Genomic DNA, 18,668 nt, shown 5'->3' with positions numbered 1-18,668 from the left:
CGATTTTTAGCTGCCCAACTTCATATTCACGCCTTCTGGAGCGAATTCAAAATTCTGGAGAAATTGAAAAATCGCGCTGGAGGCTTCAGAATGGCTGGAAATCGTGAAATTTGCGTTCGTGGGGTTAGTTATGGACAAAATACAGCGATTCGCGCGAATTTCAAAAATTTTCACGCGAAGGGGAAACTTTTGATTTTTTGGATTTTTTAATTTTGAAAAAAGCTGGTCAAAAAACCACTTTGAGGTGTCACTCTCAAAATCGGCTCAAATGTGGATAAACTCGTTTAACAGGCCGATTATAATACACAACTCGATTTTTAGCTGTCCAACTTCATATTCACACCTTCTGGAGCAAATTCAAAATTCTGGAGAAATTAAAAAATCGCGTTGGAAGCTTTAGAATGGCTGGAAATAGTGAAATTTGGATTTGGGTAATTAATATTAGTTTTGGGACTTATTTTGACCATTTTTACTGATCAAGTACATACTTTTTTAAAAAAAGCATAAATCGCCAAAAACAGTCAATTTTGAATTTTCAAAAATTCGCCAAAAATCGAAAAATGAACTTGGGCAGCTGAAAATTTGGTTTTGGGGGTTTTAGACTATGCTCTTTCCAAAAACCGCGGTCCCGTTCCAATCGGAGTGTGACACTTCAAGAGTTTCCCTTGTCAGTGGTTCCTAAAATCAACTGTGGAAACCCCTGGAGCGAAAAAATGGTCATTTTGGGTTAACTAACCACAGATTCGTATTTGAGACATTTAGTACAACATTTTAAGAGTGGTCGAGTCGATATCTGCCTGGTGCCAAAAAATGGGCTTATCGATACTCTTTCTTTGCCAATCTTTTGTAAACAATGACAGAAAAAAGCAATGAGAGGCCATAGGACATACACCAAAGGTAAAAAAAATTGTGATTCGTGATTCGAAACGAACGATTCGCGATTCGAAAAATTCACACGATTCGCGATTTGTGATTTGAATCATATCACAAATGATTCTCCAGATTGGCGATTCAAAGAGATTCGAATCGCTAAAATTAAAGAAGATTTAAATCAATTTTCACGTGATTCTGCTCACTCCTGCCCCCTATAAAACCCATGCATTTTGAAAGAACTGCTTGAAATTCAAGTTATGTCGACTAGAAATTCATTAGGTTAGATTTCGTTGAACTTTTTTCCAAAAAGTACCTATCTACTCAAACAATACTTGAATATACAAGAAAAAATATGTCCCAACTTACGTAATTTGGGTACATAGTTGTAGAACCAGACACCTGTCTCGGAGTGTCCCGAAGTAGATTCTTCACCAAATAATTCCTCAATTTTTTGATCCAAAGGAAGCCTCATTCAAGGATTTCCTACTCAGCAAGGTGATTGAAATTTAAAACAAAGCTCCTCTCGTAGTTAATCCCTTCCCTTACCGAATATGATCCATTTCAAATGATTATCCATTAGGTACTTGGATCACCTGCCGGCTGCCTGTCTAGTGCCTACGACATCCAGTTCGTTATATTTTCAATTTAAGCCGCCAATTCTACAACTTTCTGATTTGCAATAGATAACTAATCACGTGCATTTCTCATTGATTAAAGTATTACTAACTATATAAATTCGTCGTTCGTACCTAAGATCTTTACACGTCTGATTTTCTCACAATACCAGTCGCGGATATCTAACTTTATAACGAGACTTTACACCGCCATTCTGCCAGCAATGCCAGCATCATCGCCAATCCCATTCAAATAAACGTGTCTGTGTTCACTGTTCACGTCCGGTTAAATCGCATTCATCTATCATTTCCATTAGCACAGTCAAATGTCATAAAGCTGTACACTATTGAACTTTGATTCAAATCGATCAAAGTGCGATATTGGCCGCAAACGATTGTTGTGTGTTTTTTGTTGTCTCGAAGTCGTCTTTGGAGTATGCGGAGGAAGGAGGGTAAGATGACTACAACGTATCAGTTATCCGCAGTATGGTTTACGCAGTTTCTGTTACATAATAAATAATAATACGTTTTAATTTGCGTTTTTGCTCGTTAAAAATGGCGCAGCCAGGCAGACTAAAGTGATAAATGAATTACGTTTGATTTACTTCTCTTCGTAGTGTATTACAACAAAAGGATCAAATGAATCGCCTATACGTAGGTACTTAGGTACCTATAGTCAACTATTTCAAAACATTTTGCAACCTCTGTACAAATATTTTCTACGAATTAAATTTAAAGAAAAAAAAATTGATACGAATAATCACGCTAAACATATCTATCGATTCGCGAAGAAATTATCGCTCGTTCATGAGAACGCGAGATTAAAATCTTGAGAAGAAATTTGCCTAAGAATGGGGTATTTTTATTGTTGTCTCAATTTATTTCACGTAGTTGGGTTTAATTTCGAAATAAGTATAGTTAATTTACCTATATCTAATCATCGGTCGAGGTCATATGTAGTTAGACACTCGAAGACTTAATTATGTAATTGCAGGGGATGATGATGATCCTCGCAGTTGAAAAAATTCTTTTCGATTGTGTCACACGAAGAGAAGCAATGGCACAGGTAGGTAGGTATCTCAAACAGAAGTTGAAAACTACATCATAAATAATATATGTGCCTATAGTCGAACGTAGCAGTACTCGTACATATACGTATGCGTATTGAATATTCCAAGAAAGTTAAATTTTTATAGCAATATTTCTACATACAGGCTATAAAATCATCGCAATTAGCACAACCCACCTTGTAATTGCATTTTAATAACCTTTACTATGCGATATTTCGATTATACCTATACTTACGAGTATCATATACCCATAGAGCGCTTTTAAGTAAAACGATGCCACCAAAACGACTCCTACTGTGTCATCCAAGTTATACCAACCACTGAGTATTCGACACACGTTGATTTATTCATCCACATTGCGCCTATTAATCATCGATCAAGATGATCAAGTCGAAATCTTATATGCTAAAGGTGTACGTATTTTTCCACCATATAGGTTTTGGTTTTTTGTAGATACTCCTACAATTTATGGTCGAATATTTCCGGCCAAATATGAACTGCATCGAACCATCCTACGCTATATCGAACAGGAAATCAATCCACACCACACGAGCAAAGGGTGCAGATTTAAAATGCGCATATTTGAATACACAAACGTAGATTACACCTGGATAGAAGGTTAGATATGTAGGCTTATCTGTCTAATTTTTTCCATTCTATTGTCAATACTGTACGACGATTCAATTTTCATCGATGGTGATAAGAAGAACGAAGAAGAAACTCGTTTATATAATGGCGGTTATATCATAGGGACTTTATACGTCGAGTTATAATTATTACTTTTCCAAGATGTTATTCATTCAATAAACAGCACATTTAAGTCACGTTTATATCCAATTACTTGCATGAGGAGTGCGAAAAGTCGTAGAAAATGCTTCAGTGTTACGCTCTAAGATTTAAAAGAAAAATTAATGTACCTTGTACCTACCTATTAATGATACCTAGATACTCTTACATTGTGCAGGCTGCAGGGCATCTAAAAAAAAAACTTTCGCATTTTTATTTCGCTCCCTATAAGGCTGAAAAATGTTTAAAAATTTAAAAACTATCCAAGTTTTGCAATATTTTAGTAGGAACAATTTTAATTGTTTGATTGCACCCTGTTTTTAAATTTGATTCAAAAACTAGGTAGGTACGATTACATTCCTGTTTAACACCCTCGAAAATTTATTAAGTAATTAATTCGTATGCGTCGATGTCGTATTGCTGAAATTTTGTTTAAATTTTCAACTTTTGACCCTATTGAAGGATGCTGAGATGGGATCCAATTGAATAATTAAGGCCATATTTGAGTACCTATGCCACTACATTTCGAAGTTGAGACTTTGAAATTTAATTCAAAAAATGAATAATTTGTGAACTCCATTGGTAAATATAGGTAGCATTTTAAAAGTAATTTTATCTTCTTTCTCCCAATAATAAAATTGCAAATAACAACATTAACGCACCAGTTTTCTCAGTATTTCAAATCCAATTTTAGATAATAAATTGTCATAATTACTACACCTAATTTTCAAACATTTGAAAAATCAGACAAAATATTATTGATTTTTGGTGAATTGTTGATCAATTTTTTAGAAAATTTACTAGTAATGTTTGGTAAATTACTGGTAACTTTTTAGTAAATATTGATTTTTGGTGAATCGTTGATCAATTTTTTTGGAAATTTACCATTGTTTGGTAAATTACTGGTAATTTTTTGGAAAATTACTAGTGGTAATTTTTTGGTAAAATACTAATGGTAATTTTTTGGTAAATTACTACTGGTAATTTTTTGGTAAATTACTACTGGTAATTTTTTGGTAAATTACTACTGGTAATCTTTTTGGTAAATTACTACTGGTAATTTTTTGGTAAATTACTAGTGGTAATTTTTTTGGTAAATTACTATACCTAGTGGTAATTTTTTGGTAAATTACCGGTGGTAATTTTTTAGTAAATACTGGTGGTAATTTTTTGGTAAATTACTAGTGGTAATTTTTTGGTAAATTACCAGTGGTAATTTTTTGGTAAATTACCGGTGGTAATTTTTTGGTAAATTACCGGTGGTAATTTTTTGGTAAATTACCGGTGGTAATTTTTTGGTAAATTACCGGTGGTAATTTTTTGGTAAATTACTTCACAAAATCAAAATTACGTATTTTAGACAAGGAATTTTTCATTTTGACTTTCGACTTTGAGACATTTTACAGCGCAGCAAATGAGAGTGAAATAAAATGTGAAAGTTTTCTGCCTCAGCCCACAGAGTCTACTTAGTACTTACCATTGCATTACCTATCTACCTATCTACCTGGTTTTAGATTCGCTGCATTTTGCACTAAATACCTTTCAGCTCGTCCGCAAGTGTAGAATCTCACGATTAATAAATCTTTTACCGATTTTAATTACCACAAGCTGGATCTTAGCGTAAATCTAAGTTATCACGTATTCGATACGCGTGTAAACAACCTTGTAGGCTGCTAAAATCATTATTTAGCAACGTACGAGTCTGCGAAATTTAATTTTTTTTTTTCTATTTAATCGTTCGAATCGTTACAAAATTTAAACTCGTATGGAACGTGCTCTTAGACGGTGGAAATTTTACCTATTCTAATTACGTAATTAATCGGACCCGAAGTAGGTATTAACGCGGCGAAACCCCCTATTCACCAATTTTATAATGTTCTCGAGGAGGGTCAAAGGTGCGCCGATGGTCTTACTTAAATAAAGAAATTAGAAATGCGCGCATTTCGATATTGTCTGGCGGACTAATTTTTGTTGTGGAAATGATAATGAAATGTCAAACATGTATGAATCCTGTACACTGGTAAATAATTTATAACCGCAGTAAAAAGTGCAACATGTTATAAAATGGTTACGTAGGTACCTACACAAGGCGGCGGCGCGGCATCTCACGTAATTTAATACTCGATAATTCAAATCGAGTAAGTACCGACGACGAGTAATTTTACCCCAAATTACATTCATTTTACGGATAGTTAATGGGTTTGCTTACTGTTTTTTTAGCTTACGTCAGGCTGAGTTGGATGTACGAGTATCGCCAAAAGCGTCTAAGTATCTCTAGATTTACCCTGTTTGCCATTTTGATGCTATAGCTTATAGCGGCGTAGCTAGCGTTGAAGAGTACCTTTCAACTGCCATATTGTCTTTAAATCATCTCCCATTGAAATGAGTCAAGGGTAATGCATAATACACAGGCCATAATTATATCCTATCTTATGCTGTGTGGTCTGTTATGTTGCGTGCTGCTGCCTTTTCACTTCCTTACTCAGTATGAAAAAGAAACTGAACTCTGTTTTTTAGGATCGTGATTTATGTCTGTCCCTGTATAGTTTATAGTGTAGGTACACTGAGACACGCGGTTAAACGGTAGTGATTTTCGAAAATCTAATCGATGGAGTATAAATCGTTGCCAAATATTGTCTTTGACGTGATAATAGGTATGGTGAAAATGCTAACTCGAGTCAACGTTCAACTCGAGTAACCTACTTTGAAATGAGAAACTATGAGAAAATGAGTTTACAAAAGTATGTATTAGTGCAGGGAGAGCAAAAAGGTGAGTGTTCATCTGTGTAGATACAAGTAATATGAGATTTATTCAAAAATTTTGCAGAAAAGAACCGGCACATCGAGGTTTATTTTTAACATTATGAGCATTATCAAATTCATCAAGTTTCTGAGCTTGCAGACAATTTATTCGAATTTCATCAGGTAAAAATATATGGATACTTAAAACCTTCTTTGTATATAGAAAAATTTGAAGTTATACTTGTATACTAGCAAGTGAAAAATAATGGTAATTTACCAAAAATTTTCAGTATACCTAATTCACCAAAAATTACCAGTAATTTACTAAAAAAATTACAAAATGCCAGTAATTTACCAAAAATTACTATAGGGCTATGTAGATAGTAACTTTCCAAAAAAATGGGCAACCATTCAACAAAAATCAATGTCAAATTTTGAAAAATAACTTTATGATCTGTCGTCTGATTTTTCAAATTTTTGAAAATTAGACATACCTATTGAGAATGATTTTTTCCAAGTTGAAAAATCACGTGATAATTACCATACCTAAAAGATCTTCTGGAAACTTCACTCAAAACATCAAGAATTAATCTATTGGTAACTAGGTATTTTTTTCAAAAGTTCCAAAAAATTTCGCATGATATTAGTACTTGTAGGTACCTACAGTTGAAGCCGCTTATTATTATCATCACATCATCACCGATAATGTTATCAATCGGCAGAGCTGTGGGACCAAAACGATTTTGGGATTGGATTTCGGTTTGGGGATCGAAATTTAAGGCCTTATTCATTTTGGGATTGGATTTGTTTTGGGATTCGTTCTTCTAAATTTTCATTTCAGTTTCAGGATTCGTTTCAGGATTGAAAAAATTGTTTCAGTTCTGGAATGAATCAGTTCCGGTTTGGGATTTCCATTTCAAACCATTGTAAGCCCAAATTGATCAATATTCAATGGACCCTGCATGGGGTCTAAAGAATGGGTCATTTTGACATGGGGATATGAATCCGACTGTGTAATTACTTACCTGTTACCTAGTTTAACGTTTTAAATGCATTTTGCTTAATTTGTCAAGTTAGGTAATTTTTATTATACTTAATCTGAATGAATGATGATAAATGATGTAAAATGATAATTTATCAAAATAAAATTGGGGGAAAAAGCCAAAAATTGAAATCCTGAAACTGAAATGATTTTGTTTCAGTTCCGGGATTATTTTGGGTTCAAAATTATATCAGTTCTGGGATTCTTTTGGCTTCAGCATCAAGAAAAATAATGATTTCAGTTTTGGGATTGGATTTGAATTGGGATTTAATCAATTCCAGTTTTGGGATCATTTTGGTCTCACAGCTCTGTCAATCCCTTAATGTTATTAAAATTGTTCAGTCCCAATCTTTTATACCTACCCCATTGGGTGAAAATCTGCCAATTATACAAGACAGGAATTGCAACACTTTCTGCCAATACTTTTCTGCTCATTAATTAGCGCGCATATTTTTCTATGTAATAAATTCTGCTAATGTCCAATATTCATGAAAAATTGTTTGGCTCCGCGGGGGGGGGGGGGGGGGGTTGAACCCAGGTCTCTGAGTTGGAGAGCGACTTTTCTACTTACCTAACCACTGGGACATGTGATGGAATAAATGCAAATATTTCTATACAATGCTAAAACATTCGTGTAAAATACCACATTTACGCGTGTTATTCAGCAAATATGCAAAAGAATGTGCCAAAAAACAGGCTGGTGGGGGTATTTTGTAGTTGGTTTCTTCCAGCGCAAAGAAACATACCACATAATTTGAAAGCACTGTAGCCTTACACGAGCAAAATAAGCTACCTACAAAATATTCATGTAGCGTATTTTTTAGCACATTTTTTTGGTGCGTACCAATCCACCTTCTGAACACCGCTTTTTCATTCAGAATATGTCGATAAACCAGCTGGTTTTGGTGTCTTCAGTGTATGGGCAGATTTTCCCCCAATGAGGTAATTACATAGAAATTCCATTGGTTATTGTGATTGAAGCATTGGATAATGACGATAATGTTATCATTTTAAACTGATTTTTAATGTTTTTTTTAGTGTGCATAGCACACTATTGGTTTCGCTTTGAGAAATTGAAATTTCAATTACAATGAATGTTCTCTTAAGCTATCCAACCGTTTTTCAGAGGGTATAGATTTATTTTCATTCAATTCGGATGGGTAATTGCTGAGTAATTGCAATTTTAGTTCATTATTTTAATGCATTAAATCCTAAAAAAGGGAGAAGGGGACTTGTAGAACACCTGCCGCTCATTGTACCCTGCTATACCCCCAGTCTATTCCATCACCAGCTGTGTTTCATTGTACCCTGTTACACCCCCAGTCTATTAGCTGTAAATTCCAAGTGGGAGTGGTTTGGTCCGTTTGGTGGGGCGTTTACCAAACAAATATATCATTTTAATGCCCTAACCCTCGTAGTGAATTTGTGGCTGAGTGGTTAGGGCATGTAGGTAGGAATAGGAAATTTAAGGGACCCAGGTTCGAATCCCCGTGAGGTAAGTAGGTAGGTGACAGATTTTTTGTAGGAAAATTGGATAGGTAAATGCTTTGGAGTTACCTATGTAGTACATGATAAAGGGGCAAAAATAATGCTGAAATTGAGTTATGAATTATGATATCATTTGCTAACTTGAAGAAGTTTGCACTCAGCAAGGTTATTTTTCCACAATTTGCACTTATTGAGGTAAACAATTCACAAAGGTTAAATTCTCCAGTGATTTCCATCACCTACGTAATTTTGCACTTAGAGGTGAAACGTACAACAACTTGCAGTTATAGAGGTTGGATTCACCTACAATTTCTATTGTTTAGGTAGGTTTTGCACTTATAGAGGCAAAACGAACAGCAACTTGCACTTATAGAGGTTAAATTCACCAACAATTTCTATTATGGAGGAAATTTTGCACTTATAGAGGTGAAATGTACAGCAACGTGCACTTTTAGAGCTAAAAGTGCTTTCTACTGCCGAAAAATTGTTGTACTTATCAAGGTTACTATTTGCACTTATGAAGGTGAATTTGCATGGTAAATTGACTGTAGGGACCGAGGATTTCATTTTTGTTGCACTTATTGAGGTTTTACTTTACTGTAATTGAAAATCAATAACAAACTACAGAACAATGTCCGTTGCCATCATAAGCGACTACGCTACAACTCCAGCTTTGATTTTTTGAGGAAACTTTACAGTTTTGTTCCGTGGCAAATATAAACCAGCCTTTAAGAAATTTTTCTAACACTTTTTCACACTGATTTTGCCTAATTTTTCTGAAATTTCAAACGTTTCTTTCTAATTGACATCATTTTCAATATTTTTTTCTAATTTTTTGAAGTTTTAACCTGTTTTTTACACCTTTTCTGGCAATTTTTTATAAAATGTTAGTTCAATAACTGTTAATGCACTTTTTAGAGGTAGAATGTGTTTGTAAACTAAGTACATATTATGTCAAAATAAACACTGTAAAAAGGTTTGTCAAAAAAAAGTCACTTCTTTTTCAATCGTGTTGTGTTATCAGCTGCTTGTAATGTTATCAAATTGGGCTGGGACAAACGTGATAACCAGGGCTCGGATTTTTATGCTGGAGCAAATTTTTTGTATGCATAGAGGATAGGGAATTTTTCAATTATCTCAACGATTCATGAAATTTCAAGTAAAATGAGCCTAATTTGTTAGAGCATATTTTGGCATATTTCATCATAAAAGCATATAAAAGCATATTTTGACATTTTTTAGGGAATATTTTGCGTTTTTAGAGCATATTTTACGTTTTTAGCGATTTTTAGGGAATATTTTGCTCAATTTCAAATTTTTGCATAAAATTAGTATTTGGCTATTTTTCATTTTTTCCCCTCAAAATTTGTGAAACGGGCAATAGTTCTGTTGTACCTTCTTATTTTTTTTTTGTTCATTTTATTTGTTTTTTATTCCTTTAATAAGGGAATTAGGATTACCTTTTTGTGATTTTAAGATGCTCTGTTTTGCATTTTTGTTCGTGAATTCTTGGTATTACACAACAATATTAGAAAAATCGTATAGGAATTGATTTTTCCTGTAAAACAATGCCCATATCGTTAGGGAATATTTTGACTTTTTAGAGCATATTTTGGCATTTTTTAGGGAATATTTAAGCGCATATTTTGGGTTTTTTAGGGAAAGAATATCCGAGCCCTGGTGATAACATTAAGTGGCTTTCACTGTAATTTTAATATTTTTTTTTCAAAGAATCGCTGATCAATTTTTTCCAACCCCCCTCCCCCTTCAGATGTTTACTAGGAAAGCTGGGAAATGCCTCAATTGTGAAAGCCAGAACTCGATTTAGCTATCCGAAAAGATTTTCGCGCCTTTTGGACAATTTTGAAATTGCACTAGAAGTTCCAGAATGACTGAAAAGTGATGAAATTCAGGCTGTGGGCATCATCAGTTTCAGAACTATTTCATCATTTCTGCTACCTACACAAGTAATGAAACACATTTTAAAAAGAAAAAAACTTATACCTACCTGTCCTATATGTCGAAAAACCGCATTTTTTGGATCTTTAAAAGTTCGCTAAAAATGACAAAATCATTTTGAGCCTTGAAAATTTTGATTAAAGTATGGATTTTTCTTCCTGAAGCGAGGTAGGCAGGAATTAGATCATAAGACACATTTTTTTTTTTTGAAAAAGCCCTATTCAGAAAGCGTTTGTTATACCATACCTATCTCTATTCCAGGAATACCCTTGGAGGTAAAATCTTTCTGGGTGACTTTCAACTCATATTAAAGCTCTAAACATAACACACAAAACAACTACCCAATGTTTATTTTCATCCTAACATCATGAACCTTTTAGTCAGAACAGTTTAAATTCAAGTATCCACATTCACAGGCTCGATGTAAAGAGTTCCAATTCCAACCATCATCCTCATCACGCTACTGAACCCAAGTCCCAAGCACTGCACCATACCTACATATGCAATTACATAACAGAACAGACCTCGTGCTCGTCGTACAATACAGTCGGACAAATTCCGTAAATCTCATAAGACCTCGTTTAATTGTGGGTACAAATTCCTCCAGCTCCAGCAGACGCGTTCCACGACTGAAACGCGAAACAGACTTCCGCTCGTGCTCTTATATCTCCAGCAACCTACCAACCCATCTACCTATACTTTTACGATCGAGTGTATTTTCGCATCGAAGTAGCACACCACGCGACGAAATATTCAATTATCTACTTAACGAAAAGCTAGCAAATTAAATTCAACGCTAATGAGATCGATCCAACAGTGGTGTTTCGTTCAAGATAATGATAATCGTCTTATTCTTAAATAATTATCGGTTCGGTATAATATAGCAATTACCAGTCGAAAATCGCGTTGCTAAAAAAAAAATCTCCATCGATCGTGACCACTTCTTAGAGACTTATAGGATACCTACTACTTATACCTTGAACCACTTCAATAAAATGTATTTTTTTCGACAAATTTTCAACACTTCACTTAGTTAATTTATCAATTTGATTCGAAAGTACCCATATCTTCTAGTAGGTACATAGGAACACTCGGAGAGAAGAAATCATGCAATGACTTATGCATACAATGTCTCGAAGAGTGTGTGACCTCTTCAAATGATGCAGTGCAGTTTGCTATGGCAAAAAAAAATTCCGAGTACAAAAGAAAACATTCGTTATATAACGTGTCGAATATGTTCGCGAAAACATTACACAATAAGCAATATTCAAATTGTCAGCAAAGTTTGTTTAGAATGGTGGCCGAATCTAAGTGGGTGCATATGATGCGTATTTACAATACGTTATAAAATATTATAATAGACCATTAGTGACCAGACCAATACGAATAAATGAAAGCTCGCGCAGACCTTTATCATTAGATAATTCCAAAGATATACTTTTACTTATAGTAATGGCTTACATGCCCATTACCCGTTTCTAATTCCATAATTTTAACACCCTTTTCCGTATTTTTTTTACGATTAAATCGCTTAAAATGGCGATTAATTATCCGTATTTATTAAACTATAATTTTTTAGCTCGATGTAAAAGATCAAGGCAATGGATACCTAATTCCATTTTAACCTATTAAAATTTCAATTCGAAATATTAGGTAAAATTTTTCAAGGATAGGATTGGAAATTAATCTAGGAATTTTTCATAAGTCATTAATATACTTTTCAACCTATATAAATGGAGAATGCTGTTGCAGGTACAGCTACGAGTAGATAGGTACTTTGAAAGGTGCGAAAATAAGGTGACACATGAAATTGTGAAATATGATCAATGATATTAAGAGTAAGGTGCAGGTCGATGATGGAGTATTTTTCATCGAAGTTAAGGTCACGTGTTTTGAGAAATTAGGAGTGGAAAGTTAGCTCGTACAAATTGATTTTTTCGTTCGTAATTTTCAAAAAAATTAACTCCAAAAATACCTGCCAGATTACTCATGTTGAAAGTGGTCTTCAAAATGACGAAAAAATTATTTCAGGGCTCATTCCAAGTCTTATGAAAGGCTCAGATCCATTAATTCAAAAATTCTGAAATGATTTCTCATTTTAAAAAATGTAATTTTTAGTAATCATATTTTGGGTTGAAATTGAATAAAAACACACTCTGCCATAAGGAAGTAAAAAATTAGGTACCCAAAATTTCAAAAAACTGTATTCAGTGATTCCCCAAACTTACATATAATTTACCAAACAAACATTTTGTAAATTTTTATCTCGATAAAAAAATCCTCTTGCACCAATCGTTCCTCTCATTACCAAATGAACATTCCCCCCTTCCCAACTCAATCTAAAGTAAGGCTACTATCTAAAGTCATACGATAACTGATAAGTACAGGAAGACCACATTGAAGAAGAAAAAAAAACGTGAGATAAAATCGATAATAGCGCACGTGCTGAGAAATTAATTATTCCGATTAGGCTAAATGGTGTGTATTAATTAGGCAAATAGATTGCTATAAGTGTACTCGCCGGCGCTTCATTCAACATAACTGAACTAGTTCACAGGCGGCTATATTAGCTCGACGATTATTGTTGCAGGCGATACATAACAGGTTACACCGAAAGACGTTTTCATTCATAAAAATACACGCGGAAATAATTCATCTATTTTGTATGTTTAATTCATGAAATACCTACCAGTCGCATTATCGAAGCCGGACCATATGATCAATGTGTAATTTTTTTTCCTCCAAATAAGAAACATACGTAGTATTCGATTTATGCAGTTTTACATACCACGAGTTCCTCGACTAGTAAAACTTTTTTTCTCTATATAGGTACTTATTTAAACGCCTACAACGAACCTTTTTTAATTTCATTGAAATACTTTCACTGTAAAATACATTGTGTGGAGGATTTCGACGTTGGTTGATGCAGTTTTTTGCATGTGAAATTAATCGATAGATGGAATGATAAGAGATCAAGATGCGGTTACGGACGATGACCTTGAACTTTTTTCATCTGCCTCGAGGATTAGTTACCTACCTGTTCTTTTTTTGAAAAGAATTCGTGTATTGTATTTTACTAGCCAAGATGGGTTTTATTTATGGGTATTCTTTTAATTTTTTCTATTTTTATCCAATTGATCTTCCTCCTTCCACTTCCCCTCTCTGTATGATAGGTAGGTTTCTATTTTTATAACAAATAGGATTTGCGTACCTATATCTAATTTTAAAAGTCAATAAAATAATATTAACGCATGTTCGAGCGACCAACCAGCAAGCTATAGCAAGGTAAAACATAACCTGTCTAAAAATACCTTCTCACGTAAAGAAACAAATTCATACAAGAGCCAACGAATTTTGAGTTTGAAAAAATGTCAATTTCATTAGGGAAAGGCTCAGAATAAAAACCCAACGAATTAGGGGTTCTGGCGTTGATTACACAAATTTTTCAATTTTTTGAAATTGGGAAGCTTTATCAATAACGCGAGGACTTGTACTCGTATTTCGAAATCAAAATAACCAAAAGATTTAACAAACGATATGTTACAGAATTTTCAATATTTCTTTAACCCAAAACTTGAAAAACATTGGTCACGCTCCTTTTGAATGAAGAAATCCTGGCATGAAACATATTAAAGTCATTAATTTAATGTAAAACAATAGGTAATTTTGGAATTTTTCTGTCCAACATTTTTCAAAACCACCAACACAACTAATTTATTTCACCTATTACTGATTTCATTTTGATTGACTTCAAAATGATGCTATCAAATCTACCCCCCCCCCTACTTTACGGATGTAATAATCTTGTAATTATAAACACCCCCCCCCCCCCAAACGAAAAATTTAAACTAGTACTTGAAAAAAAAGGCAGACTCCCCCATCAACCTCTGAACTGTGGTGCTGAAGGGAAGTCAGAAGTGAAATGATGATGGTTATTCTCTGTCATTTACCTAGCAGCAGTAGGTAACTCATAAGGGTAAGCCGGTAAGGGTACCAAATATCGACCGCCCCCTTAAATCCGGCCCCCCTCTAACTTGCCTGATAATGCCACAAAATTTTTGGAAAGACATTTTTCTTATTCTTTTTTACAGAAAAAGCGAATGAGACCAAAATCACCGCTGTAAAGCCAAATGGTGATAATTGATAAATGACAAGCAAAAAACGAAAATCAGAAAGTCAACATTAAATTTTAAATTTTGTTCGAGTGGGCTTGATGAAAATAGTTTTTGGTGGATATATTTCGTGTTAATTTTTATTTAAAGCTGACACTTGAACGAATAATTAGTGCTTATTACTTTTTGGATAATTTCAATAGTGAGTTTTCAAATTTCTGGTCAAATTTACTTTTATGAAGTGCCCTAAAATGGACCCCCCCCCCCCCCCATTGTTTTGGCAATTTCAAGACTTTGTTTTTTGCTACAGACATACCAAAAGATAAACCAAAATCGTAAGAAATGGGCCAAAGTTTCCATTCAGACTTTGATTTTGGTGTTTTTTTACTCATTTTTAAATTTTAACACGTTTTTTGAGGGGGTCGATAGTAGGGTCACTTTTTTTTTTGGTAAGTGACCACTTTTCATAATTTGTAAAAACGTTCTAAATACTTTATATTCAGGTATTAGGTAATAAATATTGGTTTTAAAGCATTTAGACTTTAATTTCGGTGTTTTTTCACTCATTTTTAACACGTTTTTTTAGGGAGTCGATATTTGGGACACTTTTTTTTTGTTGAATTTTTGAACTTTTTCGGAAAATGCAAAAAAAGGATAGTAAATGAAAATGTCGGGTCTTGGGGCTTTGGGATGTTGAAGTAGGCATGTCAAGCTATCGTTTAAGCCGTCACTGTCATTTCCAGCTCAATTTGGCTACGAGAAATTCAAACAAATAAACTAGGGGATCGATAATTGGTACTCTTACCCTTACTACGAGTATTTCAGGAATTTCCATTAAAATTTTTGAATTCTCATCGATTTTAATGAAGGAATTCGGGTTTTTTCATCTCAACATTTTTCAAATTCAATCACAGATTTTGTGAAATTGCGATTTCAAAAGTGGCCCGAGAGAAGCGAGGGCAAAAGATTTTGAAAATTTATAATTCAAAAAGTAGAAGTGTAGAACATCAATTCTAATTTAAAAATTAGATCTTTCCAATCTCAACTTTTTAAAAATTTCATCAAAGGTTTCTTGAAATTTTAAGCGGGAATGTAGAGAACCAAATTGGCTCGAGCGAAGCAAGGGCAAAAGTTTTTGAAAATTTGTAGTTTCAAGAAACAAAACAGTAGTAATTTTGATGTGAAATGTCTGTTTGAGAAATAGAAAACATTTTAGCCCTCGCATTGATAATTTTGAGGATAGTAAATTCATTTTTTCAGGGTTTCTGAGGGGGGGCGTCTCCAGCAACACCCCCCCCCCCGACAAAAAACATACAGACTCCCCCATCAATCTCTAATCTATGGTGCTGAAGGAGCAGAAGTAAATAATGAGGCAAATTTCTATTTGCTGTCACCTCACCTTCTCCCAAAAAAGGTCTCATGCAAAAGATAAAATTTTTTGATTGAACAGAAAAAATTTTAAAGAACATTCAACACACCACCAGATCAACTTTTCAGGGCAGAATTTCATTTATACCTAAATATTAAATTTTAGGCAAATTCCTAAACATTCTTTGGCCCAATTTCCACGGAAAAGTCGAAATTTAATAAAAATGGGATTAAGTTTTTTGGTCTATGGTTTTGAGCTCTTTTAGAACTTATACAGCAGATATTTGGGCGTTTCTGTGTTGAAAAGATGCTGAATTTCATTTTGATCCTCTGTATGTAATATGGTCATTTTTTCAAAACTGGAAAACGCAAAATTATCAGAAGGCTTCAAAAGAACCACTAATTAATTCAGAGATCAAAATCAAATTCCAGTTTTTTTTTGACAATTTTAACGAATTCTGATCTTATCAGAAAATGAAGCTTAATTATCTTCAAAAATGAAATTCAACATGTAAAACTTAATTTGATGATAAGATTTTGAGTGCTGTTTCAATTTTTCAGTTTTTTAGCTGAAAAATAATTCTTCTGTCAATTAGGACATCTCCGTTTCTTTCTTTTTTTTTAGTAAAAAATCTTCAAAATTGTATCATTTCAAGGCGTTTTGCTCAAAATTCTGGCATCCTTTCAATTTTGCTACCTAATTTAGACACGGTCCCAAACTCACATCCAAAAATACCTATTTACAGTACTTTTTAAGTCAAATGTCGTGGAGCTAAATTTCATTTTACGATATTTTTTTGAATATTTGAATCTTCGAATTTGATTAATTTTCAGGGTACAGAAAGCTGGTCTGCTGGATCTTGATTTGTGTCCATTTTGGAACCCTTCAAGTCGTTTCGTGGAGGTTTTGAGTTGTTCAGGAGCCTCTGGTGAACTTTCAGATCTTCCGTTTTTGAAAAAAATCACCGAAGTGAAATTCAGCAACTATAGAACTCAAATATACCATCATTTAATGACCCATTTGATCAATTTAAATATGAGCAAAAATTTTCATAAATCGTTGTGGGAGGGGAGGGGGCTCCAAACCAATTTTTGAGTAAATTTTTTCAAGAGGTAAAAAGTTCAAAAAATTGCTGAAGGCTCCATGAATAGGTAAACTCAACTCAAAAAGACCGGAAATCGTTTGGGGGGGGGGTAAAAAATAAAATGCTTACAAATAATTAGATTTTAACATTTCATGTTCATAATACGTTCGTCAACGAGAATTTTTCCATGTTTATTTTTTTTTCGAAAAAAATCTAGAATGGGAAACCGTAAAAATTTTCTGGGGGCACCAAACTGACTCGAAACCACCATTAATCAAATTGAGAGGTCAGAAATGGGGTAATGAAACACAGAAACAATAATTTCAATTCCATTTTTCAAAATGATCAAATTTTGATCCCCCTCCCTAAAAAATGGACTCAATTTGAATTTTTAACAATTAACTGAAAAATAAAAATCGAAAAAAGGAAACTGAATGACTGAAATTTAGTTTGGCGGTGTATTTTAGATCCTATCAAAAATTTCTGAGAAGACAAAAGAGGTAGGTATGTACTTTTTGTTCCACAAAAAAATGTAAAAATTTTTTTAAACAAATTTTAACAATGTTGGGAAAATTTTCAATTTTTAGCATGTCTATGAAAATTACCTTCTTTAATCCAACTTTCAGATAAGACCTTAAAAATCCACAATTTTATATCTAAATGCAAAAACTCATAATTTTGGCGGGGAATGAATTTTTGTGAGCACTCACATGATCTGAGTAGAAGGAATTTTTATCAAAAATCTGAATTTTCATAAAAAAAGACTGCTACCTACCTATAAACTTACTAGAAATCCCATAAGCCCTGTAATTTTATCCTACAGGCCATGGAAAAGTCGTGGTTTTGAATCAATAGCCATGAAAATCGCGATCTTTACCAAAAAAAAAAAAAAAAAAAAAAAGAGAAGAAATGAGTTTGAAAATATAAGTTGTGCACTCTATTGCCACAACCATTTTTTTTTTTTTTCGTAAATCGAATTCTGTAAGACAGAAGAGTATAAATCTTAGAAACTGATGCAAAATGTATTTTAAAAAAATTCTTTAAAAAAACTAAATAAAAAACTCACACCAAAAAACTAAAACTAAAAAATATTAGAAAAATCCTCATCTAACCTGATCACGACATCTTTCAGCATCAATCAGCTCATCTCCCGAACCGAAAATCCATAAACATCACAAAAACCAACAATTCCACCACCACGAGTAGGCCTACAACACGCTTACAATCGACCAACAAACAGCCACCAAAACCGATAAAATTCCAATCGATGAATTTCAACTAAATCATGCTAATGTCGCAAATAACACCTTCCAAAGATTCTAATTGTTACTTAACACCTTTGGAAATAAAATTAATTAATGGTTTAATGTTACATGGTCGCTTTCCCTCTATCCCCCACTAATCCCTTATGACTTCTCAAAGGATCGTTACATGTTGCAAGACACAAGAAGAAAAAAATAATACCGCACACGCGGGGAACTGGAAAGTGGGAACGAGGGCGGCAGCACGTATTTATATAGTTAAAAAGT

General features: G+C 33.7%; 1 long non-coding RNA gene across 1 annotated transcript in view; it reads right to left on the bottom strand.

The window, feature by feature from the left end:
- LOC135835151 (uncharacterized) overlaps positions 1-18,547 on the bottom strand; it is a 44,916-nt gene extending 26,369 nt beyond the window's left edge. Inside the window, exon 1 of the long non-coding RNA XR_010556828.1 lies at positions 18,252-18,547. This is a non-coding gene — a long non-coding RNA (uncharacterized LOC135835151). The remainder of the gene's footprint in view (positions 1-18,251) is intronic.
- Between the last annotated feature and the right edge of the window lie 121 nt (positions 18,548-18,668).

The sequence above is a fragment of the Planococcus citri genome, chromosome 2 (assembly GCF_950023065.1).
Source record: "Planococcus citri chromosome 2, ihPlaCitr1.1, whole genome shotgun sequence".
Lineage (NCBI taxonomy): Eukaryota > Metazoa > Arthropoda > Insecta > Hemiptera > Pseudococcidae > Planococcus > Planococcus citri.
Note: the sequence above shows the minus strand (reverse complement) of the source record. Positions and strands in the feature narration are given on the sequence as shown.